The sequence below is a fragment of the Cupressus sempervirens genome, chromosome 4 (genome assembly GCF_028749045.1).
Source record: "Cupressus sempervirens isolate cs-2001-9-10 chromosome 4, ASM2874904v1, whole genome shotgun sequence".
Classification (NCBI taxonomy): domain Eukaryota; kingdom Viridiplantae; phylum Streptophyta; class Pinopsida; order Cupressales; family Cupressaceae; genus Cupressus; species Cupressus sempervirens.
Window position 1 is genome coordinate 587,588,684 of NC_143121.1, and position 23,855 is coordinate 587,612,538.

Sequence of the window (23,855 nt, forward strand, 5' to 3'; positions counted from 1 at the left end):
TATTTTTTTTTTCCATATATTTTCCGCATCTTGAAGTTGTTTGCTTATGTGACAATTGTTTTGGATTTCGGTCATTACAAGAATGGAGGTGGCAATCATTGTATTATTGTGACTAGTGCTTCGTGCCTTCATTTCACGTATGTGTTTGAGGCATCTAAGAGCACAATCTTCTACAATGTAACCAGGACCCATGAATTGCACAATATTATCTTCTTTTGTTACAATTTTTATCATGCCCGATAGCACATCTTTGATTGAATCCTTGCCAGAATATGTCGTATGTCTTGCCTTTTTGAGAGCTTTCCTCCCTCCGCCCCAAGTCTTCTAGCTACATGACCTATCAATTTGTTCATCTTTTTAAATTTGGCGGCAATACTGAATGGTATGCTTCCTCCTTTCACATCGCCGACGTCCATAATTTCTGAATTTGACCAACAGTTAAGCAACCAGAAAAATACTTCATAATTCCAGTCATCCACGCACAAAAATAACGCCACTGCCTTTTCCGTGCTCTGTGAGAGGAACATCAGCGTATGGACAACCTGGAAGCACTTTTTTTTATTAAGTTACAAATATTTACACATATCTATCCCCAACCGCTAAAATGTCGTTTCTCAGTCTTATTTTGGAAGAGCCTAGAAAGTTAGATTTCAGAAACAACAGTAAAGCTATTAAGCAGTGACAAGAACACCAACACCATTGTTAGGATAAACTTATGCAGCACCTAAAAATACACTGAATAACACCTAAAGACTAGTCCTTTTTCTAACGACCAGATAACGTAAATTTGTTAGTAGAAAAATCAGCATGTGTATTTTTAGTAGTTGTACATTGTTCACGAATTCCTATAGTAATTAAAAAATTTAAATAGTTTCTTTCAAATAAAATTATTATTATGAAATAAGAAGTTAAAGTTAACAATTATTATTAATGTTTCTAAAAGATAAAGAAGCTTGAATATTAAATTATGAACAACATATTAACCTATAGTGTCTAAAACATCATGTTAAAGAAATTATAGTTATGTTATAGTGGAATCTAGATTTCTAGTTGATTACTAATTAAAAATAAATTATGATCTTCTATTTTCTAGATGTGTACAAGGTTTTTGGAGACTACACTAGTCATTGGAATAGGAGTAATAACAGTGATTTGGGGATAGTCCATGAAATTGCTGTGTTTAAATGAAATTTTGTTTGAATTAGAATATTAACAACCTAATAATAAAATATGATAAAATGCAAGGATAGAGGTCTCCTAGGTGGTGTACATACTAAGTTAAAAATAGGATTTCATGTATGTTCATGCCTTGCAAAAAGATAGAAAAATCTAGATCTCGAGGTTGCTCTACTTGAGAGTGCTAAAGCATAGGGTCTCCAACTAAATTTCTAATTTGATAAAGAATACACTTAAAATTGACAAAGATGAAGATATCAGGAGGGAGGTGGTATATTTTTTGCTGATTCATTTTCTATAGAAGAAAGGCTTGACAAGTGCTGTCAAAATTAGCTCAATGATGTTATACCAAAAATCTTGAACAAAGAAAAAAATAAAGTGTTGACTACCCCTCCAACGGAGGAGGCTAGAACACCTTTCAAAGCTAATAAATCACCTAGTTTGGATGGTCTCCCCTTGTTTTGTCTTCAAAGCTTTTGGGATATTGTTGTTGAGGATGTTACAAATATAGCAATCTTCTCAAGTACGGAAATGGAATAAAATGAACTCTCACAAATTTTAGGATTGCATGTTTCTAATTATTTACATTATTAAACCCTACCTTATCTATAAGGTGGGGAGCTAATGTTCCTGAATGCTAGTTGCATTAATTTTGGGCATCAAAATGAAACATAAATACTAAGTTTTTTGATGCAATTATTTGGAAAAATAAATTGTAGTCATTTTTTTTCAATTTGTGACTGGCTAACTCTAATTTTGTCAAGGTTTCTGGTATTTTCAGGAAAAAATAAAATAGGTAAAAAATCTTATGGAAGCATAGTCGTATTTATTGAGGACAAAAAGAGAGCAAATTGTCATGCCTTTATTGACATATTTTTAAAGATTAAATTTCTCTATAATAAAGACAAATTTTAAATCTGGAATGGTTTAAAATGTGCATTCAACATCATTGTGTCCAGCAATGAAATCTAAAATCAATTGCCTCTAATTACTAACATTAATTTTTTTATTCGTATTTTAATGTGTGACATTAAGTTGATGAGAATTAGAAGCAAATTAAAAATTGAATATAAATATATAATTTTTTTCCTAAAATATTTTTATCAAACAAACATTAGTCTTCAAGTATTTTAAGATTAAAATTAGATTAGTCACTTATATACTATCTATATCACGTTGATGAGGACTAGAAAATAAAAATAGATGGGAATTGTTATAATATAGTTGAATTATTTTTCACATGTAAATACATTTTTTTTTTTTAAAGTATGTTATTTTATGATTTAATTGATATTTAAATTGTTGAAAATAAAAATGGGAAACATACACTTTTGAGAGTTGAGTGGTGAGGGGGGGGTTGGTGTGAATCAAAAGTTCAAACTTCAACTATTAAAACTTTTACCATTTATTAGATGCTTCTAATATATGAACTGAGAATAACATGTAAAGTAGGTGCATCTCAAACATCTAACCACATACACACTTGACACTAGATGCGATCACCCAAAAACCCTCCAAATGAGAAGCTGAGATTGGGGTGCGGATGACACCCAAAAATCTCTACTACTGCAGTTGTAAAGTGTAGCCAATGAAGGTTACAAAGGTTTGATTCTTGAGACATGATTTTTTCTGTGAATGGTCTGCCCTATTAAAGGCTTACAAAGACTGTTAAGTGCCAACTTGTTAGAGGATTTGAACACCCTGTTAGAAGTGTCCCTAGTTAAAGGACTTTAGAACATCAACTTGAAATGTCACCCTATTAAAAGATTTACTATAGCCTGCTAGGACTACTCTACCTAGGAGATTTAACTAAAATCACCTATCAAGATGTTTCAGCATAGATCTTGTGAATGGCTCTAGATTGCTTGATTAAAGATCAAACCCATATAGTGTCCTTGATCCTCTCTGATTTGATATAACAATGTTGTATCCTTCTCTATTCTTTGTTCTCCTCTAACTAATTCTACAATACCAATCTCATTGCTAAGTCACCTTGAATGCTTTGTTTGATCATTCACCACTTGTCACCCCCCCCCCCCCCCCCCCCCCCCCCCGTCGACTCTCTCTCTCTCTCTCTCTCTCTCTCTCTCTCTCTCTCTCTCTCTCTCTCTCTCTCTCTCTTTCTCTCTCTCTCTCTCTCTCTATTTCACATTATTAATCTTAGGGCTTTTTCTTCCTTATAAAGATTTTGGTGGCTTAGGGTTAGTTATGAATCTATGGTTGAGATTCATCCAATTTGCCGCTTAACTCTTCCTTTTTTTGATTGGCTACATGTAATTGCATAGGGAATCCACAAATAGATTTGTCCTTAACTCCAAAAGATCATAATCTACCCTTAAGTTAGCTTGGAAATGGTTTACATAGTTGTTTGTGTAATTACAAACAAATACGTCCATTCTATATTACTCGACACTTGAAGTTACTGATGCTTGGCACATACTATAATTTTGTTTCTGGCTCAACACCTGAACTACTCGTCATTAATTGTTTACTCAGCACTTGAATCACTCAACATGCTCTATCTAGTTGGCACTTGAGTGACTTGACACTCATTATAACTTGACATTTTCTTGTATTTATATATTATACTCGATATGCATTACTAGTTCAAGATGAACTAAATAAATGACTTAAGTGTGTTGACACTCAATTATCAAAAGTAATCTGAGATCAACGATCTCTCGCTTTGACATGACTGTCAAAAACACTTAACTATACATAATCAATCTAATTTTCTCAAGTATAATATATTTACAACTCCACTTATATAAAAAATTTCAAAATTTTCAAAAAATTTGTAATAACATATATACCTCAAAATGTATAACTTCCCCTGAGTTAATGTGCCTGTTTTGTATCAAAAATTTGTTCTCCATTCTAACTAAATTTGTCTCTTGCTGATACTCTTTGTCTCATCTAATATGCTTTATTCCTATTCTTTTTCTATTCTGAGCTTTCTTTCGCCTTTGTTTATTTTGTTTGCTCCCCCTTTCATTATTCTCCCCCTTTCTTCTTATTCTCTCCTCCTTCTTTCTTATTTATCTCCCCCTTTTCTATTTATCCCCTCCTTTTTGACACTTATGTCAAAGCATTTATATACTTATGGTGTATTTGTCTGAGAAAGATATATGGACTTCCATGATTATTTTCAGAGTAGCATCCCAGTTGTCACATCGAACATCCAATGACTTTATTTGGATAGCTCTCTCTATTGCAAGGTGCACTAGGTGGTCTAGTGTAGAAAGATCAGGATCTTTCTTTAACAAAGTTTCTACATAGCCTAATTCTTTATGGAGTATTTCCATATGTAGGGTAAGGGAAGCTTGAATTTTTTTCTACTTGGCTCTAATGAATTGATTTATTGTTCGTCTAAAATTTCTAATTTTTGTACTAGTCAAATTTGTGATTAAAGAAATGTATTAAAATGCTTCTCACGCTGATCTAGGTTTTGAGGTAGTTGCATACATGAGATTTTTAAATTCCTCTCCAGACTTAGAATTTTATGGCTTATGTCATGGGTGAAGAGTGTGGAATCACATAGTTTAGTGTAAAATGAGAATATCTTCTCAAGTACCTGCTTCACTCCTTCAATCTTTATTGTCAATGCAACTTGGGTTAGTGCTATGTCACCATATATCTTTTCTTTGACTTTTTCTTGAAATTTTTTTTCAGACCATTCTAACATTTTATCATTTATGTCTAGGTCCTCATTATTAATCCTTTCCACAATATCTAACAATTGTTCCATTAGTGGCTTTGATTCTGTAGGTGTTGGTAGGTTGGATGCATCTAAGAAGATTTCCTTGATGTCTTGTAATGCTTGCTTTTGCCTAAATTCCTTTCTAAGCACTTCTTGGTGCTTCTTCTTTTGCGAAGTTTCTTGTAATATTCCTATTTTTTCTATTTTCATTTTTGCATAATCAAATGTAGGTATCACTATTTCTTCACCTAAAGTTACATCACTATAGTGAGTTACCTTATCAACTTTTGTAGAGCTTGAGCCTAGTACTAAAATTTGCAATGGTACAGCCTTTGTGCTTGGCTACTGAAGGACTTTTGTAAGAGTACCTAATGTTGGTAGAGTTACCAATGCTTGAATGGCCTCTTGTTCCTTTTCCTTTGGTGTGTCTTTACTCTCTTCAGATCTATTTTGGTCGATCACAATGATTTGACTTGCTCCTTGTGTTTCAGTATCAAGTTAATCATGTGCTATTTCTTTCTCTTCTATTGTAGTCTATCTCTATTCAACCAAATCAACTTTAATAGTTGTGTCAACCTTTGTGGATTTGTTTACTGATGTTTGAATCAAAGGTTGAACACTAGTAGCTAAAGGGATGGCAAAAGGTGGTTCTTGTGTATTCACCTTATCCCTTGTTATGTCAGCTACTTCCTTCTGAAGTTCATCTACATTAACCAATACTGGATTTTCACAGTCATGCTTGAAGTGTAGATTAGTAAAGAATCTTCTGTAGTAAAAAGATTGATGTTCTCGGTAGAGACATCAGAGGTATCCTTAACAATTATAGTTTCTGTAGGTATACTAGTGTCATGTGGAGGGCACATACTTGGCATTTGTGTGTCTTGCACACTCTATTTTTCTTGCTACTCTTCAATTGTAGCCATGTCATTATTTTTCTTTGGTATCTCCTCCATAGTATTATCCTTTTCTTAATCTTCCTCCTTTTCACCACCTTCATCTCTATTATTTCTACCCTCAAAGAGATCTTCCTCTCCTTCTTTGATAGTTTTCAATCCATAAATTAATTTCCACATTTGATTGGATTTCTTCACAATGTCTTTAATGTTATTCTAAAGTATGTTGAATGCCCTATATTTTGGTACAAACCTTCCAACATATTTCTTGTTGGCCTTGGTAATCTACCTTTTGTCAATTATGACATCACTTGGGTTAATGTTGATTCTCTAATTTGTTTGTCCAAGTTTAAACAATAATGCCATTTCTGTTCAACAATGTCATATAGATCTTTTGGCATAGTATTATCTAATTCAAGTGAAGTGTTCTTGAATTTGGACATCATTGCATATATTGCTTCTTCTACTTGATTTTTCTTATCGCTATCAAGTTTTTCAAAATCATGATTTTTCAAACTAGATAAATCTACATTATTTTTGACATTTTCATAGAAATTCTCAAGATCAAATTTTGGTGTGTGACTTACCACTCTAAACTGACTTGTATCCTCAGATTATGTCCTCTCATCATCAGTCTGTGGTTGTGCAATGTATTTCCTTCTTTGTTTCTTCTACACTGGGCCTTTTTGTTCTATAGCGCTTCTCTCCTCTTTGGCTTTTTCTTTGGCCTTTTGTGTAGTGGACCTTATGCTTTCCCTAGTTGTTGGTGTTATTGGCTTTGCTAGGTTGGGCTTAACAATCTTCTTTGCCTTTGTTTTTTCCATAGGTTGTGCCTTGGCCTTTCCTTTCTTTGCCTCAGCATGTACTAGTGCTTCTTCAATTTCCTTTTCCTTAGCACCATCTTCTTCTTCCTTTTCCTCACCCATACCTTGGGTCAATGTAAGAGGTTCTTTGACTTAATCTTTCTCTTTCTCTTCATCTTATTCATCATCTTTTTTTTCCTCTTCATTTACACCTTCACCAAATTTGGCCTTTAATTTCTTCACCAATTTGTCTTTCTTCTTCAGTGTGGAGGTTTTCTTTAATTCCATCACAACTTTGGATTTCATAACATCATAATTGCCAAAGATTTTGGCTGTTTTATCAACTTCTTTAGCAAGAAGTGCAACAATGGCTATTGAGGCTTCATCAACATTGATCTCATAGCCTAAGGGTCTTAGCCATGTTACCCTAGGTATGGAAACCTATACATATGTGTAATCAATATCAGCAAGAAAACATATTTCATTGTAATATTGTTCAACTAGGGAGAAAAGTATTCTCATCCTCTATTTCATAGACTTCTTGAAGTCTTCAAAATAGCTAGTCATGATAGTTTCAAAGTTCTCACCCATCTGCTTAGTATACTCATTGATCTATACAACCACTGATCTATTTGTCTTCCAACCTATTTCACCAAAAGATGGAAATTTTTTGTGTACATAGAAAAATATGAAAATTAGAATTGATCCAAATTTGCATTGAGCACTCTCTATCTTCTTAACTGCTCCAAGATTCTCCATTATTTGTTGTAATTGAAGCTCAGCTAGATCATAGGTATGATGCTTATTTACAATTTTATATCCCACATCCACTGCAATGCACGGTGCACTATTTATCCTACTAGATTGATAAAACTTATGAGAAATAACCTTTACTACAAAGTTTATTAGTTGATCTATGATGGTGTCTATTTTCATTCTAGGCTTATTCTAATTTGAACCTGTGTTATTTTCTATTACCTTGTTTGAATCACTTTGTAAAGTCTTTGGCTGATCTAGGTTTGCAAAACTAGTCACCCTATGAATTATTCTCTTTGAAATCTTGATTGGTCCTCCTTCTAACTATAAGCATCCATCATGTATTCTTCTCAACACTATCTTAATCCATCCCATTTTGATTGTTGTGGGAAAATCTAAGGCATGAGTCAAACCCTTTGTTTCAACAATATTATATTCTTCTTTCAACATGTCATTTTCACACAACTTGTTGTATGCTTCCCTTATCTCCATGTCACCAATTCCACCTATCTTGTAGTTATAACATTTTTTGATGTCTTGGACCATTATGAGTTTCAGAGGAATCACAAAAAGTGTTTCTGACGGGTCTTGTTTGTAAGCAACATCTGGAACTGCTTTGAAATTTGGTTATTTTACTCATTGCTAACTAATTGAACATTTAAGACCTCTTGGCCCTCTACATTCCTTGAACTAGATGCAATTATGAAAAACTAGGGTTTATACAAATTTCAAACTACATGACCTGGCTTATGAAGAATACCTTGAAAATTTGATGAATTGGTGCTAGATTATTGCTAAGGTCTTTGCAAACACTTCAAGCTAGATTGTGAATCACCTTTTCACTCTTCTTGATCTCTTTTAAATTCGTTATGACTAAAAATGAGTGAAAATTGACCTTATACCCTTGAAAAATCTTCATTTAATGGTTTGTGCTTGTATAGCTATAAACTCGGCATCAACATGATTTTTGTTCCACTCGGTATCCATTGAGATTTCCCTTACTCAACAATCACTATAGACTCAACATCCATTGACTTAGGCTAGCAGCTTGGCAGTAACTAGTCTTTTACTTAGCATCAATAGGAAACTTTTCATGCTTGGCAACAACATGAAAACTTTGAAAATTTAACTTAAATTTTCACAAATTGCATCTTTTTTCATGCTAATGCAATCTTTCTAGCACTAACTTCTTTAGGAACTGATGTATGATATAACAATTGAGTATCAATCCCACATACCTCTTGTTGGCTTAGTTCAATGAGGTGCAATCACTTGACCTATTAGCTGAAGTGATCCCTTCTCCATTTGATGTACTACAATCATCTCTCCTCTAATGTGTTCAACATCTACCTTGCCTTTTCCTTTATCAAATTTGCAACTTGGTTCCTTTGACCTAGTTGGACAATGCTTGTTGATGTGACTAGTCTTCAAACAACTAAAACATGTAGTTTGACTCAAGCATATTTTTTATTTTCTAGTGAAGTGTGTTCTTATGTAATTCTTGAGGATATGTCCATATTCTTGACAATAATGATAGCTATATCTTGTATTATAATCCCAATTATAAAAGTGTCAATGATTTCTTACCTTTTTTGACTTGTTTGATGACCACATAGATTTAGATTTGCATTCAAAAGCTCTATGTCCATACTTCTAAAAATTGTAGAAATAACCTTCAAATCTTGGTGCTTGCATGGTTCTAGTTCTGCATTCATGTGCCTGATGACCTTGCTTATTGCACATATGACAATGAGTCATATTCTTAGGCTGAGCATTCTAATTTATGTTCTTGCTTCTACACACATTAGTAGTATGTCATTTCTTTCCACAAAAATGACAGGTAGGTTTAAAGTTCTTACATTTAATGGTCCTTTCTTCAACAACTTTGGATGATTCTCCTTCTCTAGTGCTTGTGTAGCCTAACCCTGTTGTATTATTGTTTGAGCTAGGGGATTTTAGTAATTGCTCAAAGTACTTGGTGGCTACATTTGGCTTATTGAGACTTTCAACAATCTCTCTTTCTCCTTTCAGGTCATTTTGTAGTTGTTCATTCTACAACTTCAATGTATTTATTTTAATGACTTTGACATTCAATTCATGATGAGTATTCATCATTTGGCTCAAGGTGTCCAACTTCATGTTGGAGATTTTGGTTAGCTCTGTTGATTTCTCTTCCATTTTTTTTGCTAGAGTTCTCTTTTCCTCTTCAATCATGGCCTTTTCTTCTATGGCCTTCTTATTTTGTTTAATCACCTCACATAGCATGATGGTTTGGGATTCTTGCTCTAGCTTGAGATTTTTTATCTCCTTAAGTTGTATTTTGTTCTTTTCCATCAGATCTGCAACTATTGCATCATATTCACTGGACACTCCATTTGTAGATAGCTTTATGGTGTCGATTTCTTTGTATTGTGTGTCATTCTCTGCAATGGCAATTTCTTTCCTTATCTTCAAGGAACTCTTCAAAGTATCTTTGGCTTCATTCAATTGATGTAGTATGAGATGTATTTCAATATGCTAGTTCTCAATAGTCTTTCTCAATTTGTAGACTCCCATTTCATGATCTTTCCTCTAAGTTACAAAGCTTCTACTCTTGAGAACTCAGCTTTGATACCAATTGTTGTAATTACAAATGGGAAACATATACTTCTAAGAGGAGGGAGGGAGGTGGAGGGTGAATCAAAAGTTCAAAATTCAACTATTAAAACTTTTACCATTCATTAGATGCATGTAATATATGAACTAAGAACAACATGTAAAGTAAATGCATCTAAAACAAGTAAGAACATACACACTTGACACCAGATGTGATCACCTAGAAACCCTCCAAATGAGAAGGTAAAACTAGGGTGGGGATGACACTCACAAATCTCTACTACTATAGTTGTAAAGTGTAGCCAATGAAGGTTACAAAGGTTTGATCATGTGACATGATTTTCCCTATTAAAGGCTTATAAAGACTATTAAGTCCCACCTTGTTAGAGGATTTCAACACCCTATTGGAAGTGTGTCTGGTTAAATGACTTTAGAACATCCACTTGGAATTTCACCTTGTTAAAGGATTTATTACAGCCTATTAGGACTATGTCGCCTAGGAGATTTAACTAAAATCACTTGTCAAGATATTTTAACATAGATCTTGTGAATGAGTATGGATAGCCTGATTAAAAATCAAATCTATATAGTGTCCTCCTTGATCCTCTTTGATATGATCTAAAAATTATGTATCCTTCTCTATTCTTTGTTCTCCTCTACTTGATTCTACAATTCACTCTCACCGCTAAGTCACCTTGAATGCTCTATTTGATGACTCACCCCTTGTTACCTTCCTATAACTTGATCTCTCTCTCTCTCTCTCTCTCTCTCTCTCACACACACACACACACACACACACACACACACACACACACACACACACACACACACACACACACACACACACACATTATTAAGCTTAGGGCTTCATCTTCCTTATAAATAATTTGGTTGCTTAGGGTTAGGTATGAATCTACAGCTGAGATTCATCCATTTTGTCACTTAACTTTTCCTATTTTCTGATTGGCTACATGTAATTGCATAGGGAATCCACAAATAGATTTGTCCTTATCTCCAAAAGATCATAATCTATCTTTAAGTCAGCTTTGAAATGGTTTGCATAGTTGTTTGTGCAATTACAAAGACATATGTCCATTCTGTATTACTTAGCACTCGAAGTTACTAATGCTCAACAAATACTGTAGTTATGTTTCTAGCTCGACACCTAAATAGCTCGGCATCAACTATTTAATTGGCTCTTGAATCACTTGGCATGGTCTATCTACTCAGCACATGAGTGACTCAACACTCATTGGAACTTGGCATGGTCTTGTATTTACATATTATACTTAGCATGCATTACTAGTTCAGCATCAACTAAGTAAATGATTTAAGTGTGTTGATACTCGATTGTCAAAACTAATCCGAGATCAACATAAATCATAAATTATAATTGCAATTAATATATTTTAATATTTGTATTCATATTTTATATTTCAAGTAAATTGTTATTTTTAAGATTTATATGATTAATTTTTATGATGAATAAGTTGATAATTTCAATTTATAATATTGTATTTTCTTTAGACTTTGTCGTGTTTAGAAAATAATTGAAATTTTCCTTTTTGTTTTTCCTTACAAATCTTATCACTCCTTTAATTTCTATTTTCTTGCTTTATTTTTATTCCTCAAATTTATTATAATATTAACCTTCAAATAATAACTATTAATTATTCCTTCTAATTTTTTATTATATAACAAATATTTAAATCTATCAGACATGAATACTTTTATTATTATATATATTTAACTATAAAAAATAAATGAAAGACACCAATTTTAAATTAATAGAGCAATCCATTATATCCCACCTATGTTTAATAATAATAATAAATTTTCCCAACATTACTACATATTAGGGTACCTTAAGACATAAGTTACATACAAAATACATTTTTTGTCTTAAATACTTAAGGTACTATTTAAATCATTTTAAATAAAAATTAGATTTAGTTAGATTGTCTTTAATTAAAAGTGAAGGTAAATTAACATGTCAAGTAGGAGCGAGAGTAGATAGGGAAAGGATGGAGTAGTGCACCTTTTCAAAATTTGAAACCTATCCTAGGTGGGATTCCATAGGAAGGAGGGGTTTGCAAGGTGTCAGAGGACTACAGAGATTGGAGATGAGATAGAGAATGGGGATGGGGACCCACATGACAAGAGTAGAGGTCCGAACAAATCTGCTCTACCACCCAAGGTGGACCGGTCTGGGTTTCTGGTGAAATGGTCATCTCTTTTTGGTGTTAAACCCTCTGGTAAGTCTTCATTCCCTCTAGTTAAGATTCTTTCTAGTTTGAATAGGGATCTTATGTGATTGCTATTCTGGATGAGTTGGTAGACCATAGTATTGCCTCAATGGCTTCCACCCTAGTGGGAAAGTTTATTGGGCAAAGGCCAAACATAGATATAGTGAGATCTTTCACTTAGAAGAAATATCATCTTAAAGGACAGGTCAATGTTACAGCTATGGAGAAAGGCTTCCTATCTTTTAATTTTACTTGTAAAGAGGACTTGTCTAACATCCTATGTGAAGGACCTTAGAGTATAGGCTAGTCTACCCTCATGCTTCAGAAATGGTCATGGAATCTATATTTAAATGAATCATTCTTTGTGCAAGTAGTAGTTTGGGTTGAACTTCCAGAGATTCCCTTGGAATTCTAGAATGAGGATGTGTTTGTGGGAGTAGCAAGCTCCTTTAGGGATCTTTTGTCAATAGACCCAATAACAGCTTCTAGAAGTGGACTAACATATGTAAGGATATGTATCAGTGTTAGGGAAGGGGATGACATCCTAGAAGTTGTGAACTTTCACTCTAAGCTAGGAACACATACTAAGTAATTGGTTTATGAAAGTATCCCTTTTGCTTGTTTTCACTATCTAAAATTAGGGCACAAGGTGAATCATTGTCCAAAGGTTAAAGTTGAAAAGAAAAAGTTTCCATCTTCTTCCCAAAGAAAGGAGAAAAAGACCTAGAAAAAAAAGGACATTAAGGGTGGCTAGAAGGCTGAGATGTTAGGAATAAACTATCTAGCACAACTTCTAGGGTAGACAAGGATGTTGTATTTGGACTAGATATTAATGTGATGGTTGAACCAGCAACAAAGATGAATGGGACCATAGAACTAGGACAGACAGTGGAAGAACTAGAAAAGATAGTGGAAGTCCCTGATAATGGAAGAAAATAGACAATCCTTGGAGACTTAAGGGAAGACAAGATAGTTGTTTCATCTTTTAGAGAGGAGGAAGATCTAACAATGAATACTGGATTCTTAGAAGTCGAGGAGGCTAATCCTGGATTTTCAAAAGCTAAGGAGGTAAATGGAGCAATATTGGTTATTTCTCAAGTAATAAGGAAGGAGACCAGGACAGAGGTGGAAAGCCAACCCCATGAAATTATGGTGTTAGATTCTCAAACACAAGAAGTGGGGGAACAAGTCTCTAATAAAGGGTAGTTAGTGACAAAAAAAAGAGAGGATGTCTTAGATCTCCCTTTGTCTCCTAGGAAGGCCCCAAATTTTTCTTGCAATCTAGAAAAGGGATTAGAGAGGGAAAAATCCTTATCTCCTAAGCCTGAAAAGAAAATAAATTAGGAGCTCTCCCTAGTTTTTCCAACTAAGACCAAGAGTTGTGGTAAACTAGACTTGGGAATAAGGTCAAGATCTAGAGGAAGGAGACATGCTAGCCAAGTCATAGAAGATGAGACCAGAAGAAGTTTGGTAGATGGGAGGCAAAGAACTCTTCTGGAGTGTTCCCCTAGTTTTAACTGAAGATAATCTCTTGGAATATAAGGAGCCTTAATGGAGACCATAAGAAGGAAATCATTAGGAATATGATTAGAGATCAGAGACCTGATATTCTGATGATACAAGAAACTAAGATGAACAAAGAGAGTTTGGGTAAAATTTGTTTTTGTAATAACATGAGTGGGGAAGAATCAAATTTTGAAGGAGCATCTAGAGGATTGCTGACCCTTTTTAATAATAAGTATTTCAAATTTACTATTTTTCATAATTATTGCAACATCCTTCTTTATAAAGTGTTCAATATGTACTATAATTATTTGTGGTTCCTTTTGAATGTCTATGATCCTAATTCCAAAATGGAGAGGAAGAATTATTGGTCCAAAGTCTATGATTTTTTTTAGACCAATAGTGTAAAAAAAGGTATTAATATGTGGGACTTTCATTCTGCATTAGTGGATGAGGAGAAGAAGGGAGGTTTGGTGACTAATTGGAAAAGTAAAATGGACCTCTCAAATTTTATAAATATTTTGGCTTATTTGGACTTGGATTTGTCGAGAGAAGATTTTACTTGGTCAAACAAAAGTACTCAAAGGGAGTGTACTCAAGTTTAGTTGGATAGAGCTCTTATCTCTCTAGACTAGTTGTAGTCTTTCTCATGTAAGTTGTCTCTACTTCCTAGAGTTGGCTCTGATCACTTCCCTATATATCTCTCAGTTGTCTCTTTAGAACCAAAAAGTAACTTCCCTTTTCAGTTTGAAAAGATGTGGACTTCACATCCTGACTTATTGAATAAGGTTTATCACTAGTGGGGGATAAAAGTGGAAGGTACTACCATGTTTAGAGTTGTGAAGAAGTTGAGTAATATGAAGAGAATGATAAAAGTTCGGAATAAGAGGGATTTTGGACATATTTTTCATGACAAAGATGATCTGTTTGTTAAACTCACCTCAATTTAGGATATTATTCAATAGGAAGGGTACAATGATTTCAATAGGAATGTTGAGTTGTCAATTCTATCTAACCTACACAATATTATAAGTAAGGAAGAGAAGTTCTAGAAGCAAAGATCTAAGATTAACTAGCTAAAAGAGGGGGATTAGAACACAAGGTTTTTTCACCTTTCTACTCTAAAGCATAGAGCTAATAATAGAATTTCTAGTTTATAAAAGGGGCAAGGTATGTTGAAAAAAGAGAATGAAATTTCTATTACGGCTATTTCCTATTTCTCCTCTCTTCAATCTTGGGATCCCTTGTTATTGAAGTTGGATCAGACTGAAATTGTCTAATGTATTCCATAGATTATTCAACCCCATCACAATAAAATGTTGAGGGCTATTCCAAATGCTTAGGAAGTAAGAGAAGCTCTTTCTTCCTACCAACGGATAAGTCCCTAGGACTGGATGGATTTCCTAACTTCTTCTTCCAAATATTTTGGCAGGTGGTTATGGAAGATGTTGTGAAGGCTATTTAGGAATTCTTTAGAGAAAGAAGCATTCTAAAAAAGATTAATTCTATTTTTTTGGTCCTCATTCCTAAAACTCTTGGGTCTGACTCTTTGGATAAATTTAGACCTATCAATATGTGTAACTCTTTCTACAAGATTATCTCAAAGGTGCTAACCTCCAAAATGCTTAAAATTCGTCCTTTGATCATATCTTAGCAACAGACTGGATTTGTCCCTAAAAAATAGATTTTGGATTCAATCATGATGGTGCATGAACTTATCCATTCAATGGAAGTTGGAAAGAGAGATGGAATGCTTCTCAAATTGGATCTTTCAAAAGCTTATAATCGGGTCAACTGGACTTTCCTTGGTTTGGTGCTCTAGGCTTTTGGCTTTGATTAGAAAGTTTGTAAGCTTATATTTCAGCTATTTTCTACTTCTTCTCTTGCTATTTTGGTTAATGGTGCTCCTTCTAATTTTTTCAAACCTACAAGAGGGCTTATACAGGGATCCCCTCTCACCTATTTTGTTCATCATTTTGGAAAAATGTATTGGAAGGCTAATTGAGAAGAACAAACAAAAAGGAAGGCTAAAAGGGATTAAACCATACTTTAGGTGTGATCTTTTTTCCCATTAGTAGTTTGTGGATGACACAATTATGGGAGGGGAAGCTTCAGTCAAGGAGGGTAAGGTTATGAAGGATATTCTAGATTTGTACACTAGAGGATCTCGACAACTTATTAATTGGGGAAAAAGCTCAATTTACTTTATTAATACTCTAGAGGATAGGCAGAGGAAAATTGCAAGGACCCTTGGATGTGGAGTGGGAAAGCTACCTACTACTTATCTTGGACCCCCTTTGGGTACTAAGCATCCTAATTCCATTTGGAATGGGATCATTGATAGGTTCAATAAGAGCTAGTGGGTTTGAAAGGGGCTTCTCTTAGTCAAGAAGGAAAATGCCTTTTGGTTAAATCTACTATTCAGAACTTCCTAGTGTATGTCTGGAGCCTTTTTGGGATTCTGGTTAAATTTACAGAGAAAATGGAAAAGATTCAGAGGGATTTTTTGTGGTCAGGTCTTGAAGGGAGGAAAAGATATACCCTTGTGGCATGGGATAATGTCTATCTTCCAAAGTGCTATGGTGGATTTGGTATCAAGAAATTAAAGCATCTCAATATGCCTCTCCTAGACAAATAGATCTAGTACATCTTTAATAGTACTAGGGAATGGTGAGATATCTTTGTAAATAACTATCTTAGAAGACCTTCAATTTAGTTCTTGCTAAACAATCAGGACATCCTGAGAAAATCTATTTTTTAGAATGGTATTCTTAAGGCAAGAGTGTTGGCCAAGGCTAAGGTTATTTGGAAAGTGGGCAATGGAGAGGATATTCTCTTCTAAACTGGTTACTTCAAGGACCCCTTCTTAATAATCCTACTTTTGAAATCTAGGCTAATGATTGTATTAGGTAATTTGGTTTGAAAGTTAGAAATTATAGAACTAACCAAGGATGGAGAGACCTATCTTTTATCTCTAAAGATCTCAAGCTGATCATGACTATGCTAAATTCTATGGTTATTAATAGTAAGAGTGATGGAGTTATATGGGGTGACAATCCTAATGGTTGTTACTCAGTAGCTTTGGTCTATAATTCTCTTTGGAGTCTAAAAGAGAAACCCCCTTGGGTGAAAGCTTGCTTACTTGGTCTTACCCCAAAGATCAATATTTTTTACTGGCTAGCCTTACAAGACAAAATTCTTACTTAGGATAATTTAATAAAAAGAGGTCATATTATGCATAATAGGTGTATCCTTTGTTAAAATTAGATGGAATTGAACAATCATATATTTATTCATTGTCTTTTCTCAAGGGAGGTCTGGGATAACATAACTAAAAATTTTTGAGCAAGCTAGTGCAAACCAAGTAATCTTCTGGATTTCTTTTGCCACTGGATAAGTAAGTTCAAAGGTCCAAACTTGCTAGATTTAAGCACCTAGACTTTGCCTAATTTTTATTGGGGAAATTAGAAGGAAAGAAACAATAGAATTTTTAGAGATAGAGAGGAACCTACTTATGTTTTAGGGGAGAAGATTTATAGAAACATAAAGGAAAACTATGAGGTAAGGAAGGGGGGAGATATTGAAAATGGTGATGATAAGAAGGAGAAAGAAAAGGATAGGAGGACAAAAATACATGAAGTGAAGTGGCTGCTCCCTCCCGAGGGATGGAATAAACAAAATTTTGATGGTACATCAAAAGGTAACCCTAGACCTTTGGGTTGTCAAGGGATCATATGAAATAATTATGGTGGAGGGGTGGTGGCTTTTTCTCATCCTTTGGGTTTCCAAACTAACCATTTTATAGAAGCCAATGTTGTTTACCATACAATTATACTAGTGTTTGACATGGGGATTAAAAAATTATGGTTGAAAGGAAATTCTAATAAGATTATAAGATGTATTAAAGGAATCACTCAACCTTCATGGTCTATTGCTAAATTAATTGAAGAGACCCAAAATTTCCTTCAAAATATTGAATGTATCCATGTCACCAATGTTTATAGGGAGGCTAACCACATGGCAGACTAGTTTGTCAATGAAGCCATTAGGGAAGACAAGGTGATGACTTGGAATTCAAGTGGGAATATTTTGGAAGAGGAAAGGAGTCATATCGAAGTAGAAAAAATCCAGGGAGTTATGGTGGAGATCTTAATGTAATATTTTTTTCTAATGGAAGCTGAGGTGTGAGTTGTTGCAATAATGGCATTTATAGTAAACACAATTAGATGAGGTTATCAATGTCATATCGACATTTTTTGTGGGTCAATTTTTTCATCTACTTATTTTCTTGGGGTATAGGAAAATATATCAGCACTTTTTAGAGAAGTCAAAAATAGAGCATTCAAAGGGTTGAGAAGGGTTTGTAGAGGTCAGCATTTATGAGAATTGGAGGAGTGGAGAGCACAGACATGGTGGGGGAATGGAGTAGAAAGGAGCTTATGAGGGAAGCAAAAAAATCAAAACAAAGGGCAAAAGTATGGGAGAAATTGGAGAAGGGAGGTATAGCAAATTACATCACTAAACTCCATGGCTTTGACCCAGTCCTAACTAACAGTATGCTTAACTCTTAGAAGGATGTGAGGGTTAAAGTGAATGGAGTTCCATTTCAGGTTACAGAGGAAGTCATTGCTCTTGTGTCTGAAATTCTAGTGGAGGGCTTCAAATTTTATAGGGACAAGAAGTTGTTGGTGAATGTAGTCAAGGATTTTGCAAATAGATTAGAGGAGAGGAATGAACTAGTAAAATGTGAAATGCACTATGAAATGGATACCATCAAAAAACTTTGGAGATATCTTTTACGAGCTATTATAGAGTATATTTTGTTGGATACTAGATTTGGCCGGGTGAGAACTCATTACTTTGTTCTTCTTAGTCATTTCCGCCATGGCATTAAGATTTCTTTCCCCTTTTATTTATTTACTTCTATGAGCAAGGCTTTTATAGGATTCAATAAAAGACCCTTTTCAAATCCTACCCTACATGACAGATTATTGCTATTAGTTTATGAGCATTTTAAAGCCCAAAATCTAAGCAAAACTCTTTTTCCTAGTGCGGATGCCTCTAAGGAATCAAGTAGCTCTAGTTTTTCCTCTGATTTAGAGGATACTCAAAGTATCAGGTCAGAGGGAAGGAAAATTTTTCCTCTAGAAAGAAGGCCAAAGAGTCGAAAAAGAAGTCGCCTTCATCTATAACCCCAAGCAGGAAGAACCCTAGAGGACATGGGCCTAAACTTATAGGCCAAGGTGATGAAGATTACAATGAGGAAGGGGAGGAAATGAAATGTAATGATGAGGATGAGAAGAAGATGGAAATTATGAGGCAAGAAGAAATTGCTAAAAAATGGAAGAGGCAAAAAGAGATGGTAGTTGAGGGGGTTTTGGGGTCAAGGCCAAATATCTCAGCAATTCCTCTTTCCCCTATTCATCCCCAAGAGTAGGAGAAGGAGAAAATTGGTGGAGAGGGTGGAGAAGTGATTATTAATTATAGGAAAAATGATTGGAAAAATTTCAATGTAACACCATCCAAGATGGGGATTGTTAGAGAGACAATGAATCCTCAAATCCTAGAAAATAAATAGGGCCAACTTAGTTTTGAAGAACTCATCAATCCAGCTATGGTGGTAATAATGGATAATGCTAGGGAAATGGGCATGAATTTTTTGAATAATGCTCAAAATATCATGATTGATAATTTTAGGTCAATCAAATGGTTTTACCATGAATTGGAAGAAGTTAGGGAAAAAATTGGACAACTAGAAAACAATAGGAAGGAGCCAAGTTTGGGAAATCAAAAGGCTCAGGAGGATCAAATTAGTTTAGTTAACAAGAGAATCTTGAACCTAGAAACCTATAATCATAATTTGGAAAATCAGATGATTTCCATCTTCAATTCTATCAATGATAATATTCTTTCTCTTACTAGAATGTTAAAAGCCAAAGGTTTGTTGGACAAGAGTGAGGACAAGGACAAAGAAAGAGCCAGGGTGGAAGAGGATGTGGTGACAGAAATAAATTTTAGTAGCCTAGATTAAGAAGCTTAGAACAATTAGGAGTAGATGGTTGAGGAGATTCACAATGTCTATGAAGTAGCTTAAATGATGCATGAGCTCGAGAGAAAGATAGAAGAGTAATAATGGTTTATTTTTTCCTGTCTTTTGTTGTTAGTTTTTTTCTTTTTTTTTTGTCAAGTTGGCTTTCTCTTGTTCTAGCTTTTTGGATGTAAGTTGAACTGGCCTTTTTGTTGGCCTTTGTTTTTGGCTGGGCTTTCATGCTTATTATCCTTCTTGTGACTTGTCTATTTTTGGCTGGACTTTAACTGCTTATTATCAACCTTGGTTTTTGTTTTAACTATTGGGTTTCAGGGTCCCTGTAAAACCTATTTTTCTTATCAAAAACATGCATTTTAGACACTAAAAAGTCATTCATTTGAGCGGCAAAGGGAAAATTAGCAAGTGCGGAAATTTTCCAACATTTCATTTGAGTTCAACCCATACACATTCATCCAATGCCTTTTGATCCTTGATAGTGGAGACAGATGGGAGCCAAATTGAAGGGTTTGAAAGATCTAAAGTAGGGTATTTTTGGCTACAAGTTGTATTCCATTAACAATATCTTTCTTGCTTCCCTATCTTTTCATTAGCTTGTTAGTCTATGTAGTGGGGAAACCCTATTTTTATTCCACCATTTTATCTTTGGCAGAACTGATAATTCCTTTGAGTTGTTCTTTTTGAGTCTAGACAGGGTCATTACCATCATTGTGGACAATTTTGGCAGCAAAGATTGCTACATAAAAAGCTAGGAATCAAGTCAAAAGGTTTGAAAGATATAAAGTCAAGTTTCAATCAGAGTAAGTGTGCTTCATATCCTAGTATTTTTCTCCTACAAATTGCATTCCATCAACAAATTTTTTGAATTCCCCATATTTTCATTAGCTTGTTAGTCTATCCATAGATGAAACCCTATTTTACATGCCACCATTTTATCTTTGACAAAGTTGTCTTTGAAAAAATTTATAATTTTTATGTTTTTATTTTTAAATATAGACAAAGATCATTGCCATCATTGATAACAATTGGGGCAACAAAAGATTTATAAAGGATTTCTACAATAACTCTCTATTGTAGAGAGCTAATGTGGTAGTCAAAGTTCTGCCATCATATACTTTTCCATGCAAATTATCATGTGTTTCTTTTGTTTATTATACAACAATTAGAGACCCAATTTTTTCATGTGTCATAATTAAAGTGAAACTACAATTTTCGTTTAAATTAAATACATCAAGTAAACTATGGCACACATAATTTATGGATTGCAATTATAGGTTATTGTAAAATCATTTGAGCAATGCATGGATTGCATATAAATGATTCTAGAGGTTGCAACCTCTATAAAAAAACTACCAATGTAATGTTTTAGGTGTGGTCTGGAGAATATGTAGTTAGATATGAAAAATCAATAAAGGTATTGATGTGTTTCTGTGTCAAATTTATGTAATTTGGTAAAGCTTTGTTTTGTGTTTTCTCTACTACTCTATTTATTCCCTTTGATTTGAGTTACACTACTTTCTCCAATGCATAGAGTATGACATGGATAATGCATGCATTTCCTATGTTCTATCCAATCATCTATATACTATTATTATGAGAAGTGATATAATATTTTATTTTTAATAAATAGAGATAGAATTCTTTCAGGGTGTGAGCCTTCAAAATGTAATCAATATAGAATATCAATACAGATATATAGTAATTGTTAGGATAAACCACATATAGAAATAAAAACTACATGCAAATATAACCAATAACAGAAAATAATAGATCACACAGAAATGAACACGAGGCACCAGGATTTAATGTGGTTCACCCAATCCCTGGGCTACTTCCACCAAATAGCAAGTTTGATCTTATTACAATCCAGTGATTACAACCTGATTACAATCAGTAATCCCTTACAGCTCAATACCGCTGCAAGAACCAATTTTGCATCACAACATAATGAAAAATACCCAACCCTAAACCCTTTTATACAAGTATTAAACCACTTTAGGGTTATAACATGTCGGCCATAATTAGCCATAACTTTAGTGGCAAATCTACAAATGGCGAATAGTACCATAACGATTAGTGAATAGTACCAAAAAAAATTTTTGGGGGGATGCCTCGAACCCCACTAATATGTACAGTACTTTCCTGATTAGTCACCATAATCTAACAATCTTCCACTTGGGGACTGATCAGGCTCCACATTAAACAACAATCTCCCACTTGGAGACTGATCCTATAGCAATACCACTACCACATCAGGCTCCCACTAGATCAAACCACCCTAGACTCTGCTGCTCTTTTATTCATGTTCAGTCTAAAAGACCAACCAAAGCTGAAGAGGAGTTCAGCTTCTCCCTTGTTACAACCTTTGTCAACATATCTACTAGATTGTCATTGGTATGTATCTTCTCCAGCTTTAACTATCCATCCTCCAAAATTGACCGAATGAAATGGTACCACAACTGTATGTGTTTTGTCTTAGAATGCAGAGCTGAATTCTTAGCAAGATCAATGGCACTCTGACTATCTGTGAACAAATAATTATCCTTCTAAGGATGTCCCAATACTTCCAAGAAGAACTGAAGCCATATCATCTCCTTGGCTTCCTTTGTAGCAGAAACATACTCTGCCTCTGTAGTGGATAGAGCATTAATCTTTTGTAACCTAGAAACCCAGCTCACAGCTACCCCATGAATAGTAAAGACATAACCTATAGTACTCTACCTGGTATCAATATCCTCTGCTAAATCTGAGTCAACATAGCCCTGTAAATTAGTAGTAGAGCCCCCAAAGTGTAAACATTTATTGGATGTTCCTCTCAAATATCAGAGAATCCACCTGATAGCATTCCAATGCTCAAATCCTGGATGACTCATATACTTGCTAATGACTCCCACTACATGTGCAATATCTGGCCTAGTGCATACCATAAGATACATCAAGCTTCCTATAGCTGAAGAATACGGTACCTTGGACATCTTATCCTCCTCTTCCCGTGTCTTAGGACACATCTCCTTAGTCAATTTCAAATGACTAGGTAAAGGTGTGCTGACAGCTTTAGCATTCTCCATAGAGAAACATTGCAACACCTTCTCAACATAATCAGCTTGAGATAGTGTCAATATTCTGTTCTTCCTATCTCTGCAAATCTTCATACCAAGGATTTGTTTTGCTGCCCCCAAATCCTTCATAGAAAATGCATGTGCTAACTGGTGTTTCAGCCCCCTTAATATTATTCATGTTAGACCCAGCTACAAGCATATCATCAACATATAGACATAAAATAATGTAGCTATCATCATCCAACCTCTTAAAATAAACACAATAATCTGAATGACACCTGTTATAGCCATGCTCGTGCATAAACCTATCAAATTTCAGATACCATTGCTGAGGTGCTTGCTTCAAGCCATATAAACTTTTCTTCAATTTGCACACTAAGTTCTCCTTACCTTTGACCTCAAATCCCTATGGCTGGGCCATATATATTTCTTCATCCAAATCACCATGAAGAAAGGCTATTTTAACATCAAACTGCTCTAAATGTAAATCTTCAGTAGCCACAAGACTTAAAATAGTACACATATAAGTCATTTTAACAACAAAAGAAAATATCTCATCAAAATCAATTCTCTTTTTCTGTACAAATCCTTTTACAACTAACTTGGCCTTAAATCTTTTCTTACCTCCTTCATCTTCTTTCAACCTGTAAACCCACTTATTCTTTAAAGCCTTTGTACCTATGGGTAACTTGCATAGATCCCATGTCTTATGTTGTAGCAAAGAGTCCATTTCATCTTTCATTGTAGAATCCCACTGAATCTTAGTATCCACCTGAACAACTTCATCATAACTTTCAGGTTCACTAGCATGAGTAAGTAAAATAGAATATAAAGAGGGAGAAAATATTTGTGGAAGTCTAATTTGCCTTGTTGACCATCTAACATTCACTATTGTGTGAGGTATTTTTTGTTGTAGTTGTTGCACATCATGAGGAATGGTTGGAATATTAGCTTTTGGAGTATCATCTAGCACTACATAATCATCTTCTTTCTTCTCATGTTGTTGCAATAGATCTTTGTACAACACTTTCTCATTGAATATGACATCCCGACTTCTAACAATTTTAAGATTTTCAAA

The 23,855-nt window shown here is 34.4% G+C and overlaps 1 pseudogene; it reads right to left on the reverse strand.

Annotated features, from left to right (window-relative positions):
* Positions 1-230: 230 nt before the first annotated feature.
* Positions 231-23,855, reverse strand: part of LOC149562572 (uncharacterized) — a 33,726-nt pseudogene continuing 10,101 nt past the window's right edge.